This window comes from Eurosta solidaginis, chromosome 5 (assembly GCF_040869045.1).
Source record: "Eurosta solidaginis isolate ZX-2024a chromosome 5, ASM4086904v1, whole genome shotgun sequence".
In the NCBI taxonomy this organism is placed as follows: domain Eukaryota; kingdom Metazoa; phylum Arthropoda; class Insecta; order Diptera; family Tephritidae; genus Eurosta; species Eurosta solidaginis.
Genome location: NC_090323.1, coordinates 11,174,480 through 11,194,602, shown reverse-complemented (window position 1 = coordinate 11,194,602; position 20,123 = coordinate 11,174,480). Strand labels below are relative to the sequence as shown.

Genomic DNA, 20,123 nt, shown 5'->3' with positions numbered 1-20,123 from the left:
GACGAAAGTATGATGAGGAAATGGGCAATTACGAGAAGCTTTGTAGGACCTATGCTAGTTGCCGCTTCGAGATCTGACAGCTGTATCAATCCTAAAAGCTGGAGCTTTAGCCCGGCAAGCAAAGGGCAAGAGCACAAAACGTACACGATCATTACTACCACTTACTAAGCTTAGTTCAAAAGCATGTGATGCTAGAAGTCAGTGTCCAACCAAAATACTTATGTATTTTCTCTTTTCATTGGTAAGAGGAACTTTTTAATCTACGTTGTAAGACCTACACACGATCTTCGTTCCACGCCTTTCCTGCTTGATCGATCATGTGTAGCTCTCGTCTTCCTTTAAACTCGCTAAATCTGTTTGGAATGTCTACGGAACAAGCTTTAAGCTATTCGCGCTATTTAGCCAGCTCATACTATATTTTTCAATTCCCATATGCTCCATGCTATGTAGGGTACAAAGATGCCTACTTCTACCTATTCTGAATCTTTCCAGGGATTGCTTACACTCTAACACAATTTAAGATTAAATTTTGTGCCATTAGGATTTCAGCCGTAATTGCTGCTTGGCTGGCAATACAGAAATTTACGCGGCTGCACTTTAAGCTATTTTGCTCTAGTATTTCTACTGCTTTGGTTATGGCTACAACTTCGGCCTGAAAAACGCTACATGACTTTGCAGCTTTTAAGATCTGTTCGTTTCTCGACCCGTACAGTATACTGCAGATCCTGCTCTTTCAATTCATTTCACTTTGGAACTATCTATATTAACGTATGCGCCTTGTCTGCCATGTGGTCACCCTTGTTTCAACCCTTCACTTCCATTGTGACTCTAAGTGCCCTTACGAAGCGCAGGTACCCAATAAGGTAGTTCGTTCGTCCACTAATTGATGACGCTATACTACTACATACTCCGTATGGTATAGGCTTAAGCTGCTTTGGGGCACTGAGATTCGTTGCAATTGTTGACGCTATGTTCTTTGCTACCAGATTTATAGGTGGAATGTGCAGAATGGCATACAGTGCAGCCATCGGAGCTGTTTGTGGTCTCACGTACCGATAACCATTGATAGCCTGTATACACTCTCTATGTTTTGAGATAGGTTCCTTTCTCACCCACCAAACAACGACTCCATAGTATAAAAAACGCTGTAAATACCCAATGAGAAAGAGAGAGAGCGCGATAGATTCTGCGTACACCCAGTATTATTTGCATGCATAATTCCTACCGAGGCCTTCATTATCTCCTCCATGTTGAACTTAGACGACAATTTACTATCTAGAACGATTTCTATATATTTTGTGCAAGGTTTCTTCCGCAGGGTCACCCCTCCAGCTTAAGCCTGGTCCCATTTGGGACCTTGTGCCCCTTAGAAAAGAATACAATGCCCATTCGCCCCTGTCCTCCGATTTTGAGGCCTTTGACTTCTATTCGACTTTCTTAATTGAGATTACGCAACTATCTACTTAATGCGTTTGTTTGGTATGTTATCTTATTTTTATCCCTAAATGCGTCATTCTTTTTATGTTAAATATTTTTCCTTTATCTTAAGCCACTTGGCTTCAATAATGCGCAGCACATATTTGAATTGTCGTAAGAAAATACATGAATTCGCTTTCAAATACAGCACTTTACGAATTTATGTATCGGCATACATCTTTTTTCAAAAATGTTGCGCATTCTTCGAGCCCACGTCCCTTTTACAAGCATTTCATTTAGGAAAACTTGAAATGAAAATCCAATAAGCTTAGCTTATTTTGAATTTTGTGTAAATTAAACGCTTCAGTGCATTTTTAAAATTCTGTAAAACAAAGCATGCTTTTAGGCGCACAAACATGAAAAGCCGATTGCAGGCGATTAAGGAATTCAAATTTACATTTTAATGTGGTAAAAATGTTAGGGGGAGTATCTAAACAAAAATAATGATTGAACGTGCTTGATTAATGCAGCCAGTTGTTCTTGCTACTGTGGTACGTTATAAATTTAATGCTGACAGCTAACAAAATGTCAAAATGACAGCTGACTAACGAATGTTTCGAGACAAACGAATTAAACAACCGAATAGGCAGTTAACAAACCAAGTAAATACATTCAGCAAATTACTATTTATTAGCAGATAAAAAATGGTGTGATGGCCTTTTTTTCAAATAACTGTAATTATAGTATTTAACGTAGCTATAAATTTAGCGCTGTTGCTTGATATTTGAATTATGTAAACCTGTTTTTATTCGTTCAGGCTTACTTTCTCATTATTGGAATATTTTTCATTAGTTAATGTGGCAATAGATAATAAGAGCAAATGGAACGACCCTAAGCTGCTTTTTACAGCAAATTAAGTTTAACCTAGCACATTGATCAAAATATTGAAGCACAATGCCAACAAAAGATGCAACCTCAATATAACGACTCCACGTTTTGTAAATTTGCCACCAACATTTTCTCCTTATGGCAGACATTTAAATGCGCCAAAATGTCGGTTTTTATATACTGAAATGGAGCCTTACGATCGCTTGTTAATTATAAGGCAACATTAAAATTTTTTGTTTCCCTCCTAAGCGTTTCGATGCTTCTGGAACTTCTTCAGGGAGTCTAGCTACGTCGATTTCCGAGTAAGGCTACAGTTCACATAAATAGCTGCTCCATTCCTTTTTCCACTGAAAGCAGCTCTTGATAAACCAGATAGTGATACAGGCAGTCATAGTTTACTCTTTCTGGTTTTGACAAAAGTTCTTCGCCCCAATGAAAACAAAAGAGGCAGGACAAAGGCACTATAATATTATTCGCACAGCAGATCCCTTTTATGCAATTTAATGCAAGAGGCTGCGCTGAAGTATGCTTATGAAAGTAGCAGCCTTAATAGGTTGGCTCTAAGTTATTCCTGGTGGCCATCGTGATGTGGTGGTAGTGGGAACAACAACATCAAACATTTTGAAAAAAGCTAATTCTATTAGAAAATAGTGGACACTCTGCTACTGAAAGCTTCTTATGAAATGTAGAGCCCGCCCGCCGATTCGAAGAAGTGTGGCGCAAATTAGAATAGATGCACGGCCAACATCTCTTCGAAGGTAAAACGCTTTTTTTATTTTTTTTTAGCTAGGCCTTTGCCTTAATTGAAATCAGCTGGACTTGCTGAATTTAAGATTGTCAACCAATAACGGATAAGACAAATTTAGTTTTTGCATATCTCTCCAACAAGCTTGCAAGGCTAAGACTCCAGCTGTTAGGAGTGGTGTAGCTATAAAATACAGAAGCAGCAAGTGCCAGAAGACCTGAAAAGCTTCTTGTATTTGCCAAGAGAACGGACTTGATTTATAACATAATTAGAACTTGGTTGCTGAAAGCGTTTTTAAGGTTGGTTCTTGAACAAACGTCTGGTAACACTGTGGACTTATTCAGTCAATGTGCGGTTCTCACAGACCAGCCAGTTCAATCTTACCTAAGAGCATATTGTACAGTTAAAAAAAAAAAAAATTACAAAATAAATTTGTATGCCCAAAAAATAGAGTGGCAACTATACTTCAAATACCTTTTGGGCTATGTTTATATCAAATATACCAAAACAAAAAAGTTTAAGAGAGGTATACTTGAATTATTGCCATTGGGAAAAAAGCCTAAACTCTCAATGCACACACACACATAATCAAACAAATTTTGGTCGTTACGTGCCTTACGGTTTAACAGCAATTTCGAATTTTTTTATGTTCGCTGTCTGTGTTTTATTTGGTACTCACCCCTCAATTGTCGTTACATAAATGCATCTGTGAGTGCTTTGGAAGAGTAGGAAATAATAATACTTGTTTTATGTTTTTTCTTCGTTGTTATGATATTGTTTGGTCATTAAAGGAATTTCCGGTGTTCGATGATGCGTAAATTAAAAGTGCCTTTCGAAAATGAAAAGCACTTAGTCAGGCTGACTGGGCAGCATTTTAGGAAATCATCTGACGTTGGGTATTTAGTTACAATAAAATTGTATGAAAACTGCGTTGTTTATTGAGTAAATTTTGTGAGCTAACAGCTGTGGCATTGACACCGTTTGGAGATGAGCCATAAGCGCATTTTTCGCGCTTGAGTGATATTTGTTGACAATATTTTACCCTTTAATTGGTTTCGACTCAAAGGTGGTTAGAAAAATTATTGCCATAAGCAGTCAAAATCAGCAGCATCGACTGAACGTATTCGAAAACATGGAAATCTGCAAACAGAGAACATTCAAGGGTAGAATAATAAACGAGAGATAAACATAATTTCTGACACAATATTTGAGCTCTAAAACTTGTTTACAAGAAACAAAGTAATCACACAAGTCCAACAAATAAACACACAAAAACAAACAAAGACAATGCAATAAACGCACCAAAGCAATAAATCCACAAAGAAGGTTAAGCGCCTAGAATTACTGACTTTTACCTGCCTCAGTCAGCCACACAAATCGATCAGTCCAAACCACCCACGGTTCTGAATGAACACACAGCACATATACATAAATATACACAAAGATCCATATTGACAATACCTACTCATGTACATACGTACTATAAATACAAGAAAAACGACAACAACAGATCAGAACGAAAATCGAAACTGATGATGGCACAATGCCGAAACCGGTTTGACAAGGGATAACGGAAAACCGTTCCAATATACATCATCGTCGGAAGCATTGTAAGTCGTTCAAATGTAAACTATAGACAGTTCATTATCTGTTGTTGCTTTTGTTGTTGTATTAACGATAAAGACACACCCCGAAGGCTTTGGAGAGCGTTATCGATGTTGATTGTCCTTTGAAGGATAGAGATCCGGTACGTTCCGGTAACAAAGCACCATTAAGGTACTAGCCCGACCATATTAAACCTTCTAGGCCATACTGCTCTCCCGAACCCCTAGTTCCGTGAGGAACTTGGGGTCGCCAGAGCCGCGGCTGTTAATGAAACAGGATTCGCCACGGACATGTGAGGTTGACAATTGGGTTGGAGAAGCTATATATTGCGCTGGCAACCTCTTGAGTAATCGGGGAACAGATATAGGAAACAGATAGACAAACAAAAACAATAGATCTTCTCATGGTGATGTTTTTTATCTTTCTTAAATAACTAAATAAATATAAGGCCATATAGCCTCTGAAGAGATTTTAGACCGAGCTTTTCTTTCGAATTTTCCTACAATTTGGCAGTACGAGGCCTACATATTTTATGCCGACTCCGAACGACATCTGGAAGGGAGACGAGTTTTCACGGAGTAACTTTTCATGGCAGAAATACACTCCGAGTGATTGGCAAATCACTGCCCATGGGCGACGCCGTTTAGAAAAATTTTCTTCTTATTTAAAAGACTTGTTTCTAAGATCTTTATGCGGCTTTAACCGGGGCGTAAACCCAGGATCTTCATTATTATATTAGGTGGAACACGCGCCCACCATACCACGTATCTATCTTATTGTTAAATTTCTACAAACAAAGGATTGGTATATCAAATGCGGTAACCAAACTGTGACAACCTTCAACCCCCAATATTGATATTTCTCGAGTATGGGTCTGTCCGCAGATTTTCAATCGAGATATACGACATTAGAGCGCAGGAGATCTCAGACATTATTACACATACAAGCGAACAACAGCTAAACGCATAGAAGTTCTTACTCACACATATACACGCATATAACTAGAAGACAAACATAATTATGAGATACTTACAGAAACGAGAAATAAACAAGCAACTGTTCGAGACGGCTATTCGTGAAAAAAACTAGAAAGAGTAATAATCGAACCAGGAAACTGAGAGTATAAAAGCAGCGCATGCTGAGGAATAACGAATGAGTTCGATGTTAACACCCTTTAAATGAAGTACGCGAGTAAATTGATCTTAAGTTTTTACTACCATAGTAATATATCTTGATATAAAAGAGTTATTTATTCGACAATTCAGGAATTCGAAATATAACAGGAGGTGGTAATTAATCGACAATCTATAGAATTCGCTACAATATGAAGTACTAAAATATGGAGTTGCGGCTCAATTCCATTCAATTTATATTAACGACTTTCCCAAGACTCCAAGAATTCAGGGCAACTCAAAATGCTCTCTTATAATACCAGTTTGAAAAAATATACAATTTCTTGCAGAAAGTAAATAAATATATTATAAGGGATAAGGTAATTCGTAATAAAACTTTGGTGCGAGTCCCTGGTTTGAGTTCAACTTCATTGTATTAATTTCATTGTATTTTTTATTTTTATAATAGTTTTTATTTTTCCTATCGCTTTATTTATAAGCTTTTATTGAAATATTCTGTAGCAAATACGAAGTAAAAAAAGATCTTATGCAAACACATGTTCATCTCATACGAAACTATTTATTTTAAGCGCAAAAATTTTGTAGCCCAATTTTGCTTTATTCTCTGTGATTTTCCGCTATTTGTTCATTTTTATTGTTGTTGTTTTTGTTTAATTAGCTATTTTGCTATGAGATCACTGTTATTTCATTCATTTATTTTTGTTTTTTGTATGCTTAGTTGATTCTCTTTTTTAATTCACTTAAGTAAATTTTAATATTTGCTAAATTTTTTGGTCAGCATTAATGAAATTTTTTCCTCTTTGAAATATTGTTTCTTTTTTACGATTGTTTCTATAAATCCTACCTCCAAATTTTTCTATTTTAAAATAATGACATATGCAAAAAAAGGAAGAAACAGCCAAAACAAAAATAAAAAGAAAGAAGCAGGAGCCCAACTATCCAGACTTTTAGGGCTCTAAAACGACACCAAATTTTTTTCTAATTCCAACAAGTTTTATAATAAACATCAGACAAGTTAAAAAACAAGCCATACAACATATCTACCATACAATATACAGATATCCGGAAATGTAAAAGCCTCTTATTAAAAAAACTTTTTCAGATGATAATAAAGCTGTTACTGTATGAGTTTGGAAATTTGAATGGACCCTTTACTTAGATCTTGAATCACAATATGCAATATATCTTAAGATGCCACTCAAAATTGGTCACACAGAGTAGCGCGACTCAATTTGCTTCGGAACATCTGCTGACCATCTCTAGTTTAAGATCTATCCAGCCCCTGCAACCTCATTGTTAGTGAATGTATATACGTACGCCTATCAATCGGCTTAGGCTGTAGGACGTGATAGGGTAAATTACAAAACGTTCCTGAGATAATCCTTTAATGGATTTAGATCCCGCAACGTAACAAAAACAATGGATTACTATCGACGCTGCCTTTTCAAAAATGCTTAGATAAAGCGAACTTTTGAAAAATATCCTACATGGGAGTTTGCTTGAAGACCATCCTAGCTCACAAATTTTTTTAACACGATACCGGACCCATATCGAAATTCGGTTAGATAAGGCCCTCCTCTGCTAACAAATCATTACCATCATCATTCTTTATTAGTGCTTTACTGCCTAAGCAATTTTTACTCTTTCGTAACAAATCACGAAAACTCACGCCGATTGGGAGCACCAAGGTACGTCAAGTCCTCTTTCACCTGCCTTTTGCAACTCAGTGGAGGTTCGCGGCAGTATCGTCAAATCTTTGATACTACCCCTGTGAGCATCACGGAAAGGACTGTAATTTTTTTGGAGAACTTTTCTCTTGAGGTATGATGAACGACGGCGGCCGCCGTGGTGTGATGGTAGCGTGCTCCGCCTACCACACCGTATGCCCTGGGTTCACACCCCGGGCAAAGCAACATCAAAATTTTAGAAATAAGGTTTTTCAATTAGAAGAAAATGTTTCTAAGCGGGGTCGTCCCTCGTCAGTGTTTGGCAAGCGGTCCGGGTGTATTTCTGCCATGAAGAGCTCTCAGTGAAAACTCATCTGCCTTGCTGATGCCGTTCGGAGTCGGCATAAAACAAGTAGGTCCCATTCGGCCAATTTGTAGTCAAAATAAAGAGGAGCACGACGCAAATTGGAAAAGAAGCTCGGCCTTAGATCTCTTCGGAGGTTATCGCGCCTTACATTTATTTATTTTTTTTTTTGATGAACGACTTGTAGAACGTCTATTTTGTTCGTCGAAAAAGGACTTTACTATTCAGTTGCCTACTCAGTCCAAAGTAGCACGGGTTTGGCAAGATTTACTCTTCCTTTAGTTTCTAGGCTGACATTGTTTTTGCAGTTTATGCTGGTTTCCAAATAGACCCTAACCTTCACATCCTCGATAAACGTCAACCGTGACGTGCCAGCCCAAGCGCTAAGGCACTGTTTCTTTTTTGGATGACTGCACGCAGTTTGTTTTGTCCTCATTAACGGCAAAACTTTCTTTTGAAACTTTATCTAACTAAGTAACTAACAATATTATCATTATACGTCAGTGGTTGTACGCTCTTATAACAGATTGTACTACCACGGTTTAGTTCTGCTGCTAAAATTGTGTTTTCTAGCATTATGTTTGGGAAATCACACGAAAAGGTGTCGCCTTGTCTGTAGCGTCGTTTGGTTTCGAATGCCTCGGAGAGATCTTTCCCAATCTTAACCGACCTGGTGGCATTATTCAACGTGATTTGGCAAAGCCTTATTAAGCTTGCAGGAAATTTAAATTCAGACAAAGCAGCGTACAAGCAACCTCTTTTCGCGTTGTTAGTACCTGTTTTGAAGTTGACAAAAAGACGAAGAGTTCAATTTTCTTATCGTGAGTATTTCCATTGATTTGGCGCATTGTGAAAATCTGGTCGATAGTAGATTTACTAGGTCCGAAGCTGCACTGATAAACTCCAATCAATTCGTTGGCTATGGGCTTTAGTTTTTCGACTATTCCTTTGATAGAAACTTATACGCATTATTAAGCAGGCTGAATGCGCGGAAATTGGCATTGTGTATGACATCGCCCTTCTTATGGATTGGACAGAGCTCACTTAAATTCAATCTTAAGGCGTGTACCTATTCGACCGTGTTGTGGATATGAGTTGATTCATGCATGCCATTAGCTCTTGGCCACCGTTTGACGGGTAGTCCGTCATTACCTGACGCCTTCTGATTTTTAAGCGGGGATTTTGATATTCTCACATCGTCATAATCGAGTGCAGGAACGTGTTTTATATCAGCGGCGATAAGTGTAGCGGCTTCGTCTTCTCCCTCACTTTCCAGCAATGAGAAGAAATGTTCCCTCCACAAATTAAGCACATTTTGTACATCACATACCAGCTACCATGTTGTCGTTATAATTTCTGCAGGAATCTGCTGAAGTATTGAATACTTCCGATATCCGCCGGATTTTTTGGAAAAATTTTCAGAATTCAGAGTTCTTATCAGCTACCATCTGGCTCATAACTGCATTATACATATATATTCAGTTCAGATAAGGGTTCTATGAAAAAGAAATCTGGAATAAAGCCCTCCGCACCGGTGTGAACACTAGGAAAATTTTTTCAGCAAATTCTGACATAAGCTTTTGAGCTACACCTTCGCAAGATCTGAACTGTTAAGAAGATAATTGTTGTTCGAACAAACTAACAGTTACGAACATCAAAACAAGTCAATAGTTGCAATTATGACGCAAAATAAATATACTCGCTTCCATAATAATCCCTCATAAGAGGACCTTCAATTCTACTTGAAGGATTTAGCCATAAGGGTCTACCTTGGCAACCAGTTTTATTAAATTAAGTTTAATAATTTTGCATGTCCTGCTAACCAGCTTTGAATGTAGATATATTTATGTCAGTACACTGAAAGAAAAAAATTGCAAAACCAACCAAATTAGGGACCAATTCAAGTGACATTTCTGTAGATTTTTATCAATCAAAAAGCTGTTGAAACAACTTCGCAAAAATTAGATTTTGAACTAACCGGTTGCATATTCTAATCAACAAAACAAAAAAAGTACGAAGACTGAAACGGCAGTTCTGTTAAAAAATAATACACTTAAAAACATTTTTCTACAGATTTCAATGTAACTTTTTTCCAGGTCTTTCTATAAGGATATTAAGCATGCTAGGCGTAGCACGCTACCATCATAAGACGCGACCGTCTAGCCCTGGTGTTTAAGCCAGAGAGCAATTACAGAGATTTGGGTGGCACAAGGATCATAATAACAAAGTAGTGAGCGCCGTGACTGTAAAATTCTCTTTAAAATTAGCTGATGCATTTGCCCAACACTGACAGTTGCTTGGTGTAAAATCTACCAATGAAATCAGTTGCTTTAACAGAAAAATCAATTAGATTGATTGAGAATCTGTAATTTGTATAGAATATTGTGTATTTGAGACCAACAATATTTCTTCTGTTGAAACACTATACAACTCCGTTAGATTAACCATACTGCGCTAAATTTGACTGAATTTACTGGTAATCTGATTTGTTGATTTTACGAACTTCATTTCTTTGGGTGTAAATGTGTAGGTACGTAAGTATGTCTGTATGTAGTTTTAGCCGCAGGCTACAAATGAAAAGAAAACATGAAGAAAACATAAATAATGCTCAGTATTGTAAATAAGCTAGTCCTTTTGTTTTTCAAGCTTTCAAGGTATTTTGGATTATACCGTATATTATGCTTACATACATAAATTTATTAGTACATAGAAGAAGGCAATGAATTTCTTGTTTACATTTAATTACTTATAAAAGTTATTTGTTTTTATATTTAAATGAAATTCCAATTAAACCTCACTTAAAGAAATAGGAAAAATAGCAATGCAAACAGAGCAGCATAATTTTTCTCAATTTAAATTAAATTCCATGTAAAATATTTATTTGGTTACTGCTTTTTTTTTAACAAATTCAATTTTGTTTTTAAATGCACATGCAAATTCTATGCTACAAATTCTTATCATATTTTTTTAAATCTCTTTTTTCTTGGCTTCAAATTGAGTAAATAGTTAAAAGTTATTTGCAAGGAGCTTTAAAATTCGTATATACGTAAATGCCTGGTTCAGTGGTGCACAACAGCTGGAGCTTCGAATATAAACGCAACGTGACTACATGCAGACTTTTGAGCATAGAATTCATGCATAAGATATTAAATGCTTGAAATACAAGCTTAAACTAATCCCCGAGGCACAAAGAAAGTTTTTCATATATAGATGCGTTCAGCGCAATCTTATGTATACCAATAACATCGCCACAATCACGCAGGAAGTTGCGTTTGTAAATATGAAGGAACTTCTTTGCGAATAACTGTTATAAACATTCTCACTATACAAGAAAAATACTTGCTAACATATTTTGTTTTCTATTCATTTGTTAAAATGCAGGTTTTAACTGTGAAAAATGTTGTAAAAGTTACCAATAAGTGGAACAAATAATTACACTTGCAAAGTGTAAAAGCACCCTTAGCCAAAGCAAATGTCAAGTTCCTCTTTTATGCTTTGCTTGCAACAAAAGCTGGAAGTTGACTACTTTTATTTCTTTTATAATAAACAAAATAGATACCGCCCAGCAAAGAAGCTTACTACTAACCAAGTTTGTTACCAATAAACTCACGTGCACTATTCTCTGTTTTTTTTCTGGCCTTTATTCTTGTTACAAGCAATTTGATCTGCTGCGAAAACACAAAGTAACACCAGACAGACGAGTATCAACAAATAGGCAAAAAATAAATAAAAAAAATAAATGTAAGGCGCGATAACCTCCGAAGAGATCTAAGGCCGAGCTTCTCTTCCAATTTGCGTCGTGCTCCTCTTGATTTTTCCCTACAAATTGGCCGGACGGGACCTACATGTTTATGCCGACTCCGAACGGCATCTGCAAGGCAGATGAGTTTTCATGGCAGAAATACAATCGGAGCGCTTGCCAGACACTGCCGAGGGGCGACCCCGCTTAGAAAAATTTTCTTCTAATTGAAAAATCTTATTTCTAAAATTTTGATGTTGCTTTGCCCGGGAGTTGAACCCAGGGCATACGGTGTGATAGGCGGAGCACGCTACCATCACACCGCGGTGGCCGCCAAATAGGCAAAACATAAGCAAAAAACCAAATTAACAAACACACAAAAAAAGGTAAAACTACTAAAATTACTGACTTCTATCTGCCTCAGTTACCCTCACAATTTGTTCAGTGAAAACCATCCCCGTTTCTGAATGAACACACAACACACATATTTATACATACAAAGATATCCAATTTGGCAACACCTGCTCATGAATTTGTGAACTGTAAACAAATGACAAACGACAACATCAGATCAGCACGAAAAATTACACTGATTATGGCATAATTCCGAAGCCGGGTTTTCTTCAAAGCATATTTGAAATATTTTTTTTAATTTGTATTGCATTAGAAATATGCTTAACCCTCCGATAGAGTGTGGCGTCTGGCAGACGAGAAGGCTTTATTTTCGTGAATAACTTTACTGCTACCCACCCGATCATGAAAAGCTTTAGTGACTTTTTAAGTTTAGAGGCGGTCTTTATAATAGTTCCGATATCGATATTTTTTCTTTTTATTTTATCTGTTTTTTTGTACTAAAGTTGATTATGTCACATTTTAGCGTTGTCGTCTGGAACATAGCTTATAAAACCTCATAGATCGAATTCATTTCAAACTTTAAAAAAAAAAAAATTCAAACTTGTCACAGTGTGCGACTTGTTTTCTTCAAAATTTAAATAAAAATTAAAATATTTGTGGATAAATTTCAAAGTGTAAAATTTCGTCTGGCCAGACGACAACGCTAAGATGTGTTGAATTTATTCACCGCTAATCGGAGGGTTAAGAAAGGTTACAACCACATTTGCCAAGTAACCTTATTATATATACCAGTATCGCACGCGATCGAAAATTCGACCAATCCATTCTATTAGATAAATGATATCAAAATAAAATCATGTATAGAGAGACTTTCTTTCCCCGAAAATCTAACCGCCTATGCAACACGGTTTTTATGTTAATGGGGCCCAATTCAAATTTTCCTTCCCAGGCGTAGCTGTTTCAGCGAAATATTGTTTTTTATATTTCAGCCTTTAGTACAAAACTTAAAACCTACGCACGAGAGGCGCATTGGTTATTTGAAATTCCATTTTTTTAATTTATATGTCATTATTTCTGCCTAAAGAATCTCTTTAGTTCCTTATAATGTCCGTTTGAGCTCTTCAGTCGTTTTCACGTACTAGTTTTTTCATAATACTTCATACTTTAAGGGGCTACAACTGGTTTAGCATAAGTACTCCAAAAGGACATTTGAAGCATTTATAGAGAATCTCAAGAGAAAAATTATGACATAAATAAAAATAAATGTAGAGCGCGATAACCTGCGAGGAGATTTTAACCGAACTTCTCTTCAAATTTGCGTCGTGCTCCTTTTTAGTTTTTTGAACAGCGCGACGTGACCCACTCGTTTTAGAAAAATGTTCTTCTAATTGAAAAACCTCCTTTCAAAAATTTTGATGCAGCGCAATTTGAAGCTTCTGCGATCCATTTATCAACCACACCTTACCGTCGCGTATCCTGTTTTTTCAGCAGGCGAGGCTCTGACAACCCCAAGTTTCTCATAGAACTAGCTTATGGGAGTGGATGAACTATAAGAAAAAATGTGGTCATATTAAATCGTTCCCCAGATGGTGGGGCTTGTGGGTTAATGGCGCTCGTTGGTATAGGATAAATATCTGGCAATAAATATCTAGCAGAGGATAATTTACATTCATAGCACTCCCCATAACCTTCGGCATGTATCTTTACCGCTACACAAACAACAAAATGGCGGTAATTCTGAAAGGCGTATCAAGCCATCACCACACCACTGCGGATTTCTGTACATTTACATCAAATTTTTTGACGTTGTCATGTTATGTTTAAAATTACACCAATATTAGTTTTATTATTTCTCCGAAAATTGTCAGGGATGGCAGAGTTGGCTGGTCTCGGGGCAGGAATTAAGCTAGGTAACAGAAAATTTCTAGTTTTTGCCAAGAGGATGGAATTATTTTGTAACATAAGCACTGCCACCTGATTGTGGTTCTTACGTTTGCTTGTCAAACAAAGTCCGGTAACATTATGGACACACTCAGCATATGTGAGGTCTTTATTGAACAGCCAGCTCAACCTAACCCAACCATGGTATCTTTCTGATAGGTGGTATCCCAAACACTAATTTTTCTGAATAAACTTAAAGATAGGCAAGCTTAAGGCTTAGCTGGTCACAATATTTTCTTCGGGCACATATTTAGAATCTTTAATAGTTTAGGCTTTCGTTCTTGGGGAATATTGGTTCTTATAAAATGCGTAATATTTGATACGCAAAATCAAAAACTCTAACATTTTTCCTCTTTCCACGTCTCCTTATTTTTAATGAGGCTGTAGGAAGTTGCCACGTGTTTGTGCAACATATTACTAAATATTTAAGAGGCATTTTCATTTCTGGGGTGAAATAATTAGTAAACCAGTTTTTGGACTCACTAAAAAAACTTTATAGCAAATAAATTATGAAATATGTTTTTACATTTTTTATCATAAATCATTTTTGTGTTCTCCATTTAAATCATATTTTTGTAACGTCATTAATTTTATTTTTTTATAATTTATTATTTTTATACTCAGCGCGGTTTGCACACAGAGTATATTAACTTTGATTGGATAACGGTTGGTTGTACAGGTATAAAGGAATCGAGATAGATATATACTTCCATATATCAAAATAATCAGGATCGAAAAAAAATTTTATTGGTCCATGTCCGTCCGTCCGTCTGTCCGTTAACGCGATAACTTGAGTAAATATTGAGAGATCTTCACCAAATTTGGTACACGAGCTTATCTGGACCCAGAAGAAATTGGTACTGAAAATGAGCGAAATCGGATGATAACCACGCCCACTTTTTATATATATAAACTTTTTGAAAACACAAAAAACCTGATAATTTAGTAAATAATACACCTACAGTGTTGAAATGTTACGTGTGGACTGATATTGAGACTCTTGATAAAAATTTGAAAAAAATTTTTTAAATGGGAGTGGCATAGCCCACTTGTGATAAAATCAATTTTACAAATATTGTTAATCATAAATCAAAAATCGTTAAACCTATCGTAAAAAAATTCGGCAGAGGGGTTGCCTTTACCATTAGGAATGCTTTGAAAAAAATTAATAAAATCGGTTAAGGACTACGCCCACTTTTATATAAAAGAATAAAATAAGCTATATTTTTGCAAAAAAGAGCTTTATATCAATGGTATTCCATTTCCCAAGTGGATTTATAACAGTAAATAGGAAAAACTTCAAACTTAAAAAATGTGCGTGGCACCGCCGCTTTTATGACTAAGCAATTTTTTATGTTTCAGGAGCCATAACTCGAAGAAAAATTAACACATCGTAATAAAATTGTGTACACATATTTTCCTTATAGCAGAAAATATTTCTAGCAAAAATGGATGGGATCGTTTAAAGATCACGGCAACTTAGATATAAAGCAAGTTTAAAAGGGTCGTAGACTAGAATAATAAGCTATAACTTAGCAGAAAATAGTTTTGAATCAAGGATATTTCACTTTTTAAGTTTTATTGTAAGAGGAAATGTGGAAACATTTTTATTAAACGGGTGGTGCCACGTGCTATATAGAAAAGTAATTTATCTAAAATGAAATTTACAATTGAAGCTCACGCTGAGTATATAATGTTCGGTTACACCCGAACTTAGACACCTTTATTTGTTTTTTTTTTTTATGTTTTTGGTCATTTTTCGATATAATTTTAAATTTTTCTTTCTTCCTTATAAATTTTACACAACATTTTAATATCTGTTAGGCTTTCTTGTTTTCTCAGCTTTCATTTTTTACTTTTTTATTAAGTAATTAGTTTTTTATTTCTTATACATTTCTGTTTTTTGTTTTTTTCTTACCACATTCAAATATGCTCACATTCTTAAATTAACTCACAAAAAACCAGCATAACAACATAAAACAAAAAGCAGCAAAAAATTTAGCTAAATTTTTCAAATCATAATTTTTCCTCTAATCTCCTGCAGCTGCCATGCTACAATAATTGAATGAGTGACTGGCTGTGTGCGTGGGTTTAGCCAAAATAAAATTTTTGATCAATTTTTCTTAGCAAATGCGTAAAATGCAAAAATTGCTAACAAAAATTTCAAAAAACTTTTTTTATATAGTTTTAAATACTTTTTTTTCGTGTTGCGAATTTTTTATTTAAATGAAAATTTTTGAGATATAAAAAAAAATTGTTCGTTACTAAATTTTTACGTTTAAAAATTTTTTAAACTTTTAATTTCAAAAATAAAATTTTTACTTTTTTGTTATTTACTTTTTCTTGTTGCTATTTGCTTCCTTTCGGTCGCAGCTTTTTCCGTCGTACACACAATCTTCGTTATTTTTTTGTTGATGTAGAATTCTTTACTTATTTAAAGTGCACAAATATATTTTTGAAAACATGTATGTATGTATGAGTGTGTAACTTTTATGTCTAGATGTAATTGAAAACGTAAGCGTTTAAAATGAAATGGGACTCGTTAAAGCGGAAGTGACGCGCGTCGAAACACACTTCAACAACACCGCACGATGTATGAAATGAAACTGAAATGAAATCAACTTGATGAGATGGTTGGTTTGTTGTTTGGTTTGCTGACGGCTGCCACAAATATTTTCGTCGTCGTCGTCGTCGTATTTGTTGGGAGCACAAAAGCGAATACGGAAGAAGAACATGGCATAGGGAGCGCTCATACAACAGTTGGCCAAAAACGAAACATGACACACAGAAAAAACAATTCAGCTATGTCTCATGACAGCCGTGCACTGTGTGTAGTACGTACAGCGCGTTGAGGCGTCAGGGTGAGGTTGGACGCACACGCAAGCTAGCCAACAGACGTTTTAAAAGAATTAATGACAAGTGGCTGCCGCTGACTGCTAAACTGTTTATGTACACATGTTATTTTTGTTGTTGTTGTTTTAGGGTTGCACAAGTCACAGGCTGTTAGCAACATGAGTGAATGAGTGATGTGGTAAAAACGACAACGTTCACGACTTTTGAAAAACTCGAAAGAACGCAAGAAAAAAGATGAACAAAAAACAAAACAAAATAAAGTTAGTAATGAGAAACAGTCAAAAGCAATGAGCCAACAGAGTCAGCAACCCCTAAAATAAGTCGCACGTATACCCATCAGCACATGCAGACAAACACACACACGCGCCCATTCGCAAGTCCACTTGAAATTTCCAATTACTCGCACACAAATGTTGAGCGTTGCTCTAATGTGTTGTGCGCTCTTCAGTGCCTTTAGGCCGGGTCGAAAAGAGTATATTTGTTTTTTGTTTATGCTCATAAAATACTGGCATAAATGTTGCCACTCTATCGCTGTTGGCGTTACAGTTGCGTCTGCTGCTACTTCTTACGTTGCTTCGGCAAAAATGTAATATGTTAAAGTCGACAGAGCAATGTGTAGCAACAACAAGAGCAGACACATAAAACGCACTCGTACTCGCATTATGGCAAACAGAAATTGGCCGTTATGCTTAAGGCAAGTGCGCGACAAGTGGCTAACAGCAGTAAATACATTTACAAAGTATGTAGGGAGCAATAAAAACAACAAAAGATGCGTATAACAAATTTTCTTGTAGAGACCAAATTTAAATATCCGCTTACATATATATCCACTAGGCCGGGTCGATTTGTGGGGAGGCAAAAAAATCGCCCATTGCTCTGTGGTGAAAATCATATTCTAGGGATCAAAATAAGAAAGTTTGCCGAAGGAACCATACCTCTAAAACGAATTCTGATTCCCCCTCCCCCCCCATTGGGTCGTTGGGGCAAATTTTGAAAAATCCCACTTTGAAATGCCTATGTTTTTTCTTTTTGGAGTTTATTTTTCTCTTTAGAAATTTATTTGGTCAGAACGTATGTAAATGTAATTTTAGAGGTATGGTTCCTTCGGCAAAGTTTGTTATTTTGATCCCTAGAATACGATTTTCACAGAGAAATGAGCGATTTTTAAATCGACCCGCCCTAATATCCACACTCACGGAAAAAAAATGTTGTCATGAGGACCTTCAGCAGTTTTCATCTATTTTTGCTTAAGCAAAATAATTTTCGTATTTTTTTTTAGAAAAACACATGCAAATATATAATAAAATCAATATAAACTTTAACTGCAGATCTGACGCAAAGTAGCACGAAACTTCAGTAAAATTTTAAAATCTTTACGAAAAATTTTTAAAACTCTAGGAGTGAGCAATTTATCAGACCATTGAATTTTATTTTACCAAAGCGTTAATTCTAAAGCCCAAACTTTTGGATTTTTTGATAGTTTTTTTTGTCTGCTGTCAGCAAAAATGTGAAAAAGTTATTGTGCCAATACCATTTACCATTATTATACCTTTCATGAACATGAAATGGTATATTAACTTTGGTCCGATGTTTGCAACGTTGAGAAATATAGAATATAGACTCACCACTAAGTATTTTTGTAATATATTATCCACTTGTCGGATCCGGTAGGATCGGACCACTATAACAATTATCTCCCATACAACCGATCGTTCATATAAGACGATTTTGGTCATTCCTGCTGCAATTTAGAAAGTATAAACGTGAAACTCTGTAATATATATTCTAATATATCATAGAAGATATCCTGAAAAATCACTTTGATCGGAGCTATATATAGTTACATCCCATGCAACCGATCGTTCATATAGAAAGATTTTTGGCCATTTCTCCCTTAATTTAGAAAGTATAAACGTGAAACTCGGTGATATATATTTTAATATATAATAGAAGATTTCCTGTAAAAATCATTTCGATCGGAGCTATATATAAAATATATCCCATACAACCGATCGTTCAGATAAGGAGGTTTTTTGCCATTTTTTATTTTATATTTATCTTGAAAATCGTTTAGGAATTTACATCTGTTCACTATATATTTCTTATCTTATACATCAGATTATTTGGAGATTGCAAACGGGATAAAATTATTGTTCAGCCCCATTCATGAAAGGTATGAAGTCTTCGGCACAGCCGAAGACAGTCCCGTCCTTACTTGTTTTTTTTTATATATAGCTGCGAAATACAATTTTTATTTTTATACTTTTGATTAAAGATTTAAGATTTTCGTTAACTATTTTTATTTATTATATCAAGTTATTTTTAGCAGAACTATGCGAAAAATTTATGACCGGAAATTTTATTTCATAGAATTTTTGTAAAAGTTATTTTAAAGAACCTAAAGTTTAAAGTAGATAAAAAAATTTCGGAATATATAAACAAGTTTCCCTAGGTATTGCGTGGGTCGAGATAATTATAAATTTTATGGAACTCATACAAGACTTGGATCTTGCTTAATTTTGATTTATATAAAAAGCGTACGTAGGGGGCCCTAAAGTGGACTTAAGAGATTAGCCGAAAGTTAAAAAAAATCTTAGGTACTGATCATAATTACAAGTTCTGATTCCCTTCTCTACAAAGGTCAAAATACACGCTCTTAGACGTAATGCTGCTGAGACAAATTTTTATTTTATTTTTTTATTTTTTATAGAACCGAATATGTAACATAAACATGGTCATTTAAATTTCTGTTAATACAGCTCTTGAATAATGAATATTCAATTTTAAAGCAAAAACAAGAAGAATATATATATATATATATACTACAGCTTTCAAGTGGTATCTATAAATAGCCAAGAAAAATAGCTTCACTGAATAATTCTCCAGAGCAATGTAAAGTTCAAGTTCACGCGGTATAAAAATAAAATTCAAACCAAGACGTCAATCAAATTATACACTTATATAAACATTAGCATATAAGTAAATGTGCTTCCAAAAATAGCACTAAAAGCACCAAATGGCCATATGTGTAAAGATTATGTATGTAGATTACTGCTGTTTGTGAAAATAAGGCTTCGCTAGCTAAGTCATGTTATGCGCATGGACGAAGACGATCCGATCAAGACATTATTCGAGTCGACAGCGCAATTTGTAAGCAGATTCAGAGAGAGATCGTCACTGAATCGTGATATGCAGGTGAAAAAAGACGTGGCCTCCCCTGGTGCTCTCATTTGGCGGCAGTTTTAGCGAAACGGGGATAGTTGACGTGAACTTAGAGAAAGAGAATAATGGAATTCAGGGTAAAGTTAGTAACCAAACCGAAAACCCCTATCAAAAACAAGAACTATGTTATTAACTAATTTGTCATCTAAGCAAATATTGGAAGCTTTCTGGGAACTATGCCACTTTCTGTTTCTAG

At 35.5% G+C, this 20,123-nt stretch overlaps 1 protein-coding gene across 25 annotated transcripts in view; it reads right to left on the bottom strand.

The window, feature by feature from the left end:
- The window catches only part of nrm (neuromusculin), an 819,260-nt gene that overhangs the window by 379,320 nt on the left and 419,817 nt on the right, over nt 1–20,123 (bottom strand). For 19 of the 25 annotated variants that reach the window (XR_010953392.1, XR_010953393.1, XM_067786945.1 and 16 more), the window contains exon 1: nt 16,190–16,451. The exons of 2 other annotated variants lie outside the window; for them this stretch is intronic. The gene's annotated coding sequence lies outside the window, so the exon portion shown is untranslated. Of the gene's footprint in view, nt 1–3,728; nt 4,190–15,770; nt 16,125–16,174; nt 16,452–20,123 lie in introns of those variants that run through there. 4 more of the 25 variants (XM_067786925.1, XM_067786930.1, XM_067786939.1 and 1 more) reach the window with 4 other exon arrangements.